Here is a 10,705-nt window from a genome sequence, read left to right as displayed (position 1 = left end):
ATTGCAAAACAGTTTTCTAATGATCAATTAGCCTTTTTAAAATGATAAACTTGGATTAGCTAACACAACGTGCCATTGGAACACAGGAGTGATGGTTGCTGATAATAGGCCTCTGTACACCTATGTAGATATTCCATAAAATCATCAGCTGTTTCCATTTACAACATTAACAATGTCTACACTGTATTTCTGATCAATTTGATGTTATTTTAATGGACAAAAAAATCCTTTCTTTCAAAAACAAGGGCATTTCTAAGTGACCCAAACTTTCGAACTGTAGTGTGTATATATATATATATATATATATATATATATATATATATGTGTGTGTTATATATATATGTGGTATTAAGGATTAATAAATGGTGAGTAAATGGTTTGTAAATGCCTTAGAAATACCTTATAAATTAGTTTATTATGGACACTTAAAATAGAGTGTTACCCTAGGATGTTGCTGGGCCCAGCACAGGCAGTGTGGTCCCCGGGTCTTCTGGTCCCAGTGATGCTAGGCTTAGCACATTGTATTTGTCTTAAACATGAGCTGGTTAAAAAAGGACCATGTTTCAGGGTCACTGGTACAGTAAAAGTTGAGATGCTGTACAATAGCTAGCTATGTTATGTGTCAGTAGCATTACTGCCTTTGTGTGTAAGTTACGGTGATGTGGGCTGGTGTGGCTGAAATGCCAGAGCAGAATTTTTGTCCAAGTCCGCCTGTGTGTGTGTGTGTGTGATGCTCAGCGCTTCACATTTGTGTGTGATAAAATGTAATAAGGGCAGATTAAAGGCCGGCTCGCACATTTCAAATGGACAGAGTTGACACAGAAATCTGATGGATTTAAAGGGATTTTGGGGGTTTTGTTTTCTACCATTGGTTGTCAGGCATTGTTGTGCCTTGTGAGTTGCAGCTCAGCAGATCTCTCATCTCCGGTACATGGGGGAGCAGCAGGTGTGTGAGTGCGTGGTGGTGGTGGGGGGCTGACGATGTCTGTGTTTCCAGACACTGCAGCAGGAGGCCAGACAGTCACCTGAAAACACACAAAATCACACAAATGACAACTTTCGTTCCCCGAAAAAAACATCCAAATTCAAATCTAATTTTCTATTTTAATCCAATTTAGGGGAATGTAGTGCTTTAGACCAGGGTTTCCCAACCCTCTCCTGCCTCCCAGACGTTTCGCATTTTGGTTTTAACCCTAAACTGGCACACCTGTTTCAATTATTCAACTAATCATTAATCCTTTAACTAATTGAATCAGGTGTGCCAGTTTAGGGTTAAAACTAAAAATAAGGAGATGGTTCGAAAACCCTGATTTAGACAATATACGTGCAGCCCTTTACACCAGTGTTTCCCATACTCAGTCCTCGGGCCTCCAAGGGGTGCACATATTGGGGTTTTCCCTGGCACTACACAGATTATTCAGATAGTCAACTCATTATCAAGCTTTGATTATTTGAATCAGCTGTGTAGTGCTAGGGCAAAAAACCCAATGTGCACCCAGGGAGGACCCAGGACCGAGTTTAGGAAACTCTGCTTTAGACAATACAACCATAACCATGGCACCAAAATATACAGGACCAAGTTTTCCCTTTTATGCTCAGGGCAGCAATGCCCAGGGATACACTCCACTGCAGTAAGTTGAACAGTGGAAGGACAGTATCTACCTCTTCCTGACCTGAGACATCGTTTCAACCGTAGGTATGGGAATGGAGTATAGAGACACTGAACAGTGCATGACCATTAGCATGTCCACTGGTATGCACTTTGTGTGTGCCTAAGTATGTGTGTGTTTGTTTGTATGTGTACTGCATGTGTGAGTGCATGTCTATGTGCGTGTCATGTGTATTCTATCTGTGTACGTGCATTCTAACGGCCCATGATGGTGTTCTAGCTGAGTACTACTCCCTCCCTCTTCCACCCCCTCTCCATTCCCCCGTTCCTCCCTCCCTCCTCCCCACATCCACGGTTACCTCCCGTCTCACTCTGATCTGCAAATCACTTCGTCTGAGTCGTTGCCACGGAAACGTGGTATCTTGCTGCCAGCTTGCTGGAGTTATTGAACCGCAACTGGCTGGGATAATTAGGATCTGTCTTGCAGGTTGGGTTTCAACTGGCTGGGACTTGAATGTGACCTACAGCTGGCCTGGCTGTGTCGCCACAGGCAAATGCTTTTAACCCATTGGTTGGTTGGCCAACAGCTACTTGGACCAATTAATGAATGTATCTTTTACCTGGCAAGGACATGCCCAGTCAGAGACTGTAGACCGAGTCACAGAAACTGCACACAGACCTGCACAAACACATTTACACACACACTCAAATACTGCATACTGGCTCCCTTGTGTCACTGCTGAAAGCGATCATGACAGAGGACATTTTTTGTGTGTCCTCGAGTGCACTGCACTGCCCAACCAATGCATAGGTGGTCACATGGACACAATCTGTGTAGTCATATTTCACACTGAGTGGTTATGATGTGAATTACTATGCTTGAATGTTTGTGTGACTCAGATATATGCATCCCCGGAATGGTCCTGAAATGTTTCTCCTCTTGTCATTGTTAACATGATTAACATCCTTTTTTCCTTGTAATTTTTCTGCTGTCACTAATTGCCCCCCCTTCTCTCTATGTGTCTGCTCACTCACAGGTAAGACCAAATCACAGTCACTGTAACACTGAGGTCTGCCATCTCCAAATCTGTTACATTTGGAGAAATTAGTCTCCGTGTTTTCATTTAACTTTCTTCCTGTTTTGGTCCACATGGCGCATTGGCTCGCCATGAGTCAGTAGAAATGTCAGGCGTGCTGGCTGCTTCTCTACCTGACAGACAGATAGCCTGGAGCAGGGTAATTAGCCAGAGTCGTTTGGGGCTAGCTGGTAGCACTGCTCTGTAGATCTAGATTCCCACTGTGCAGAGGGAGACACCATACAACCTTTCAGTCTGTCCTGTCCCACTGTAGTCACTTCAAACACTGGTGTATATCCCTCCCCCCTTTTTCTCTCTCTCCCTCTTTCTATTTTTTATTGTTTCTCTTTTTCTATTTCCCGCTCACTCTCTTTTTCTCTCTCTGCCTCCCTCTCTCTTCCCCCAGAGCAAAGAGGAGGAGGAGGTAGCGGAGGTGTAGGGGAGGGGGTGGCAGAAGGGAGGCCGTTCCTCAGACGGAGCAGGGCGCTCTCTTTTCGTCTCCCCTCATCATTGGAATGCAGTGACTGTTCCCCAGGCGACAGGGCCACTGGGTTGGGGCTAAACTGACTGCAGGAGGAGAGTCAGGTCTACAGAGTAAATGAGAGGAGAGCAAGACAGCAGGTAAGGGTAATGAGAACAGGCAGAGAGAGGGAGGGAGGAGGACAAGAGAAAGGCGGAAGGGAAGCTAGATGTCCCAAGGTGCTTTGGGGGTGAGGCACCGCCTGACCCCTCACACTCCGTACACTGTCCAGGCCCACACACATACACATACACATACACACATATTAATGCTTAAACACCCGACCAGATACAATAGGTTCAAGTGCACATCATGTATCCAAAAAGCAATAACATATGAGTTAGGCTAATGTTTTTGTTTTGCAAGAGCTTTTATGACTATATAGTGATAATGTAATGTTTCTTGAGATGCGTGCATAAGATTTCCTCAAATATTTGTATTTTATTATGTTATTCAATAAAACATTAATCTTTAAAAAATATATATATTTGAATATTGTTGTAAAGAAAGCAAATTATGGAATGCAAATAGTGTAAAATGTCATTACAAATAAAAAGTGTGAAAATAAACTGATGAATATTACACGTCTGTCTTTTATTTCTAGGGATCCCTACAGCCTACAGGATAAGTTCAACCCAGGTGATATATAAGAAACCCCACATAGTGTTATAACAATTTTGATTTCCACTTCTCTAGTAAAGTTTTTATTCCCTGCTCATGTATTGGTTGAGTAGGCATTGGTTGGTGGAGGTGAATTAGCAACAAATATTCTAGGTTCACTGTGTGTGTGTGTGTGTGTGTGTGTGTGTGTGTGTGTGTGTGTGTGTGTGTGTGTGTGTGTGTGTGTGTGTGTGTGTGTGTGTGTGTGTGTGTGTGTGTGTGTGTGTGTGTGTGTGTGTGTGTGTGTGTGTAGCATAGCCAGACTGTGCTTGGGGAGCACTGGGGCCACACTGCATATATCATCCATCATTGGCCCAGGGGCTGCTGGGAAGGCAGCAGACAGCTCCTCGGCTTTGACGACGGGAGCTGCATCCTAATTCTCCAACTCGGATCGCTCGGAACACTCACTCTCTACGCTCCTCCCCCGCCACCCAGGACGGAAAATCGTTAACCCTGCAATCTGGGAACAAAGCACAGAGCTTAGCCAGTCCACCAGAGCCTGCTGCTAGCATCATCTCTATTACTCTTCATATTTAACAATGTCTTACAGATCACACACTCAATGAGAATTGTGTTGTTACTGAGGTGAAAGATAAGAATTTTAACATCAGTAATAATGTGAAGCCATGGTCATAAATGTCCTTTAGATGGATTATTATTATACTGTATTGCGTCCTAAATTTGTAATTGTTAATAGCATGCATATAGTCCAGATGTTCTAAGATACTCAGAAGACGCTATTCAGTCATTTAGGGCCCTCTTTATACAAAGTTGTACAGTTCATTTGCCTTGGTATAGTATTCCTATACATACAAGACAAAGGCCTTGTATGTATTACAAGACAAAAAAGGCAAACCTATGTTTACATTTATAGGCTACCGCTTCAATGTGTCATGAACATGTCACATCGTGAGGTAACCAATTAATCAAATCATTCATGAATAACATGAAATCTCAAAATGTATCCTACTCTAAAAGTTCTGACGCAGTTTGTTATAATTCATCTACCTCACAAAGTATGCAGGTAACATTAACGACATTATACAGTTCTTGTTCTTCAGGCTGTTGATTAATTTTTATGAATAATTGTTTAATTTCTTTGATAAACCATTTCCATTTGAATTCTCCTCCCTGGCTCTCCACTGAGGATGGTGGACTCTTTAATTCCTTTGCTCGTGGTGGGTGAGAGAGAGTTAACAGAGCACTTCTGCAGTCTGTTTTTCTATCGCTGGAAAATCAGTTGAACCACAGCTCCGAAATGTTGTTCTGAACTCAAAAGACCCTCCTGAACTAGCAGGCTGGGGAATCAAATCCTGCTACACACAAAGGCCACTTTGATTTCTGATGAGTAAAACAAACACCCTGCTTGTACATGTTATCAGAATCTGCTGACTGTTCTCTTATAGTTTTGCCCCCAAGGGATCTCACATAAAAAACAAGACATCAACCGCATATGGCCAAACACAAGCTTCTCACTGTTAGGAAAGGGGGATGCCTAGCCAGTTGTACAACTGAATGCCTTCAACTGAAATGTGTCTTCCGCATTTAACCCAACCCCTCTGAATCAGAGAGGTGCGGGGGCTTACAAATTACACTTGAAAAATACATTTTACTCAACCAAATCAAACAACTGTCAGAGGGATAAGTGTGTGTGTGTGTGCACGTGCTCACAAGCAAACACATTCAAAGTACATTAACAGTACCAACACCTGGTCTATTCATAGACTTCAACTGCAATGTTGTATGAACATTTTACCTTTGACTTTGCATATCATAATTCAATGGAGTTCATGTTGACAAATCAAATTGAAACTATATTCTAAACCCCCAGGCCTACCGCACCCCACACATTTGGTCCCTGGGATCATCAACCAAAGACAATTACTCTTTAAATAGCTAGAAACACACACAATTGGAGAAATAGGCTTTATCAAACAAAGACCTTTGTGTGCCTCATTTGCACCAAAGCCATAGACACAGAGCCTTTAGAGTCATTTTTATTTTGCAGAAGAAAAGAAACTGCAACTCAGCTCACATAACAATGATGATGGACAAGGCTTGTATGTGTGTGAGCGCATTTGATGTGCTCTTGCCATGCGCTGTGAGCAGCAGCTTGTAGGAGCAGAATAGTTGGATATACAGATGTCTCATTCCTTCACCGACTCACCGAGGCCTACTGTACACCCAGTCAGTGTTACTAGAGACAAGACACAACAGCAGTACTGTACACACAATATCAGACAGGCAGACTGTAGGGTTCAGATACTTACTGTAGGCTATAGCAGTGTTTTGTTACACCAAGCGCTTGTGCTGGAGAGACTGGATGTAGATTGACATATATGACGATGCATTGAAATGCTTTTTAGTGATGCCTTGACACATCATGGTTCATGTTCTGAACAAAAGGCCCAAGCCTAATTCCCTAAAAGACAACCTAGGTGATAGTTGCATTAATGGATAAGGGGGTATAAATGGCAGGGAAATGGGTTAGTGGACAGAAGGTTAATTCACTGTTGAAAATATATCAGGCTAATAACTTCGGAAATGAGAAAGTTGGGATCTTCCAAATTTGTAGTGATCAATACAGTAGTGCTGGGTTTTGGTGCAGTGCGCTTATGTAGAATTTTCCCTCTTAAAAAGAGCTCTGGCGCCATCTTCTACAAGTTAAGTACACTGCACTCTGTTTTGACCAACTCTTGGCATTTGAATACCACACAATGGACACAATTACCTGATCAATGTTATTTTTTTTACAAATCGTATATAACCCCAAATATATAAGACGAGCATTCATTAATTTAACCTTTATTTATACAGGCTAATCTCATTGAGAATGATATGCCTACAGTGTTAGGAAAGGGCAGTTTGGAGTATTTGTTTAGACATTGTACAATTATTTTACAAGAGTTTTGCTATTTCATGATACATTTATGGCATAGACAGAGGATCTTAGGTCTTTGTGTAACTTCCGTCCCTCTCTTCGCCCCAACCCGGGCTCGAACCAGGGACCCTTGCACACATCAACAACTGACACCCCACGAAGCATCGTTACCCATCGCGCCACAAAAGCCGCGGCCCTTGTAGGGGAAACCCTACTTCAAGTCTAAGAGCGAGTGACGTCACCGATTGAAACGCTATTAGCGCGCACCACCGCTAACTAACTAGCCATTTCACATCGGTTACATTTGCACCTGTGCCATTATGGAGTCTGTGACAGTAGTACATTTTCTTCTTAGTTTGTGTTTAGAAAAAGCATCAAGCTAATATTCAAGTCAAGTCATATTGGTGATGTACCTCCAACTGCAGTGCTGGAGTCCTGAAATAAATAGTATGTTGTTTATTTATTGTGGCCACTAGATGGCAGTGATATAGCTTAAAGCCATTTACTAACCATAGGCAACGAAATTTGAATAAGACAATGCTCTGATAATAAGCTGATCGCTCCCGACCCGTAGGAATCCCAACGCAGTTGACTACTTTAAAATGGTGGACGCCCTCAATGTCAATGCTAAAATGGTTTATATCCACCTACAGTCCTCTAACTCTATAGTTTATGCTCATCTCTACCATGGAATCTGCTATTTTGTAATTTACCTGGTAACTAATTGTATAATTATATCTGATTGGCCAGCACTTTAATTGTATGGTACAATTCCCGACTACTTCGTGGATTAACCCTGCGTTCATAACCAAGTGGGAATGTGGTATTTACCACATATGTTTGGGAAAAATTAACTTGAACGCCTCTCGAACTGGTAATTACTGGTGGGGAAACTCGTCTATCATCCCTGGGCTCCGAATTCTCCCACACAGTGACCTCTGACATTAACTACCATTGCCTCAATAACAGCATTTTCAGCAGTTAAATGCAACAATAAAACATTTATACAAAGCAATCTATTAATATGTTATTGAACACTATAATTTGTTTTCGAGCATCATAGCAATACTTTTAGTTTATGGTTGATGAAGCTTGTTTGGCAATAGCAGTTCAAAGTTTCTCAAAAGCATGTGAATACATCCAACTCATATATACTACTTCACAACTGGAAATTATACCTTTCCACATGCAGCATAATTTACTTCTACCAAATGCCTTCTATGAAGGTTTTCAATAACGAAAAAGAAAACGCCTTAAACCTTATTGAAAAGCATCAGGTGGGGCAGAGCCCTGTTTTGAGCCCCACCTGTTCAGCTAAAAATAAAATATATATATACTGTATATATACAGTACAAGTCAAAAGTTTGGACACACCTTCTCATTCAAGGGTTTTTCTTAATTTTTACTATTTTCTACGTTATAGAATAATAGTGAAGACATCAAAACTATGAAATAACATATATAATCATGTACCAGCCAAAAAAGTGTTAAACAAATCAAAATATATGTTATATTTTAGAAACTTCAAAGCAGCCACCCTTTGTATTGATGACAGCTTTGCACACTCTTGGTATTCTCTCAACCAGCTTCATGAGGTCACCTGCAATGCCTTGTTAAAAGTTAATTTGTGTAATTTCTTTCCTTCTTAGTGCGCTTGAGACAATCAGTTGTGTTGTGACAAGGTGGGGATGGTATACAGAAGATAGCCCTATTTGGCAAAAGGGCTATTTGCTACAGACCTATATCTATCCTACCCTGTCTTTCTAAGGTCTTCGAAAGCCAAGTTAACAAATAGATTACCGACCATTTCGAATCCCACCGTACCTTCTCCGCTATGCAATCTGGTTTCAGAGCTGGTCATGGGTGCACCTCAGCCACGCTCAAGGTAAGATAAGAGACATTACTGTACAGCCGTATTCATCGACCTGGCCAAGGCTTTCGACTCTGTCAATCACCACATTCTTATTGGCAGACTCGACAGCCTTGGTTTCTCAAATATTCTCTGATAGAGTTCAGTGTGTCAAATCAGAGTGCCTGTTGTCCGGACCTCTAGCAGTCTCTATGGGTGTGCCACAGGGTTCAATTCTCGGGCCGACTCTCTTCCCTGTATACATCAATGATGTTGCTCTTGCTGCTGGTGATTCTCTGATCCACCTCTACACAGACGACACCATTCTGTATACTTCTGGCCCCTCTTTGGACACTGTGTTAACTAACCTCCAGACGAGCTTCAATGCCATACAACTCTCCTTCCGTGGCCTCCAACTGCTCTTAAACGCAGGTAAAACTAAATGCATGCTATTCAATCGATGACTGCCCGCACCTGCTCGCCCGTCCAGCATCACTTCTCTGGACGGCTCTGACTTAAAATACGTGGACAACTACAAATATCTGGGTGTCTGGTTAGACTGTAAACTTTCCTTCCAGACTCACATTAAGCATCTCCAATCCAAAATTAAATCTAGAATCGGCTTCCTATATCGCAACAAAGCATCCTTCACTCATGCTGCCAAACATACCCTCGTAAAACTGACCATCCTACCGATCCTCGACTTCGGTGATGTTATCTAAAATAGCCATCCAAAACTCTACTCAACAAACTGGATGCAGTCTATCACAGTGCCATCCGTTTTGTCACCAAAGCCCCATACACTACCCACCATTGCGACCTGTACGCTCTCGTTGGTTGGCCCTCGCTTCATACTCGTCGCCAAACCCACAGGCTACAGGTTATCTATAAGTCTCTGCTAGATAAAGCCCCTCCTTATCTCAGCTCACTGGTCACCATAGCAGCACCCACTCGTAGCATGCGCTCCAGCAGGTATATCTCACTGGTCACCCCCAAAGCCAATTTCTTCTTTGGCCGCCTTTCCTTCCTGTTCTCTGCTGCCAATGACTGGAACGAACTGCAGAAATCTCTGAAGCTGGAGACTCATATCTCCCTCACTAGCTTTAAGCACCAGCTGTCAGAGCAGCTCACAGATCACTGCACCTGTGCATAGCCCATCTGTAAACAGCCCATCTATCTACCTACCTCATCCCCATACTGTATTGATTTATTTATCTTGCTCCTTTGCACCCCAGTATCTCTACTTGCACATTCATCTTCTGCACATCTACCATTCCAGTGTTTAATTGCTATATTGTAATTACTTCGCCACCATGGCCTATTTATTGCCTTAACTTACCTCATTTGCACTCACTGTATATAGACTTTTTGTTTTCTTTTGTTCTACTGTATTATTGACTGTATGTTTTGTTTATTCCGTGTGTAACTCTGTGTTGTTGTATGTGCCGAATTGCTATGCTTTATCTTGGCCAGGTCGCAGTTGCAAATGAGAACTTGTTCTCAACTAGCCTACCTAATTAAATAAAGGTGAAAAAAAGACCAAGTCCATATTATGGCAAGAACAGCTCAAATAAGCAAAGAGAAACAACATTTCATTACTTTAAGACATGAAGGTCCGTGAATCCGGAAAACTTCAGAAGTGCAGTCGCAAAAACCATCAAGCACTATGATGAAACTGGCTCTCATGAGGACCGCCACAGGAGAGGAAGACCCAGAGTTACCTCTGCTGCAGAGGATAAGTTCATCAGAGTTAACTGCTCCTCAGATTGCAGCCCAAATAAATGCTTCACATAGTTAAAGTAACAGACACATCTCAACATCAACTCTTCAGAGGAGACTGCGTGAATCAGGCCTTTATGGTCAAATTGCTGCAAAGAAACCACTACTAAAGGGCACCAATAAGAAGAAGAGACTCGCTTGGGCCAAGAAACACGAGCAATGGACATTAGACCTGATGAGTCCAAATTTGAGATTTTTGGTTCCAACCGCCGTGTCTTTGTGAGACGCAGAGTTGGTGAACGGATGATCTCCGCAATTGTGAGATATGATGGTGTGGGTGTGCTTTGCTGGTGACTCTGTTTGTGATTTATTTAGAATTCAAGGCACGCTT

General features: G+C 42.3%; 1 long non-coding RNA gene across 1 annotated transcript; it reads left to right on the top strand.

The window, feature by feature from the left end:
- The first annotated feature begins 359 nt into the window (after window positions 1-359).
- LOC115154363 (uncharacterized) lies at window positions 360-4,993 on the top strand. Its single transcript, XR_003867876.1, has 3 exons — window positions 360-3,306; window positions 3,810-3,844; window positions 4,119-4,993. It is a non-coding gene; the product is annotated as an uncharacterized LOC115154363 (long non-coding RNA).
- Window positions 4,994-10,705: the final 5,712 nt, after the last annotated feature.

Source organism: Salmo trutta, chromosome 19 (assembly GCF_901001165.1).
Source record: "Salmo trutta chromosome 19, fSalTru1.1, whole genome shotgun sequence".
In the NCBI taxonomy this organism is placed as follows: Eukaryota; Metazoa; Chordata; class Actinopteri; order Salmoniformes; family Salmonidae; genus Salmo; species Salmo trutta.
Note: the sequence above shows the minus strand (reverse complement) of the source record. Positions and strands in the feature narration are given on the sequence as shown.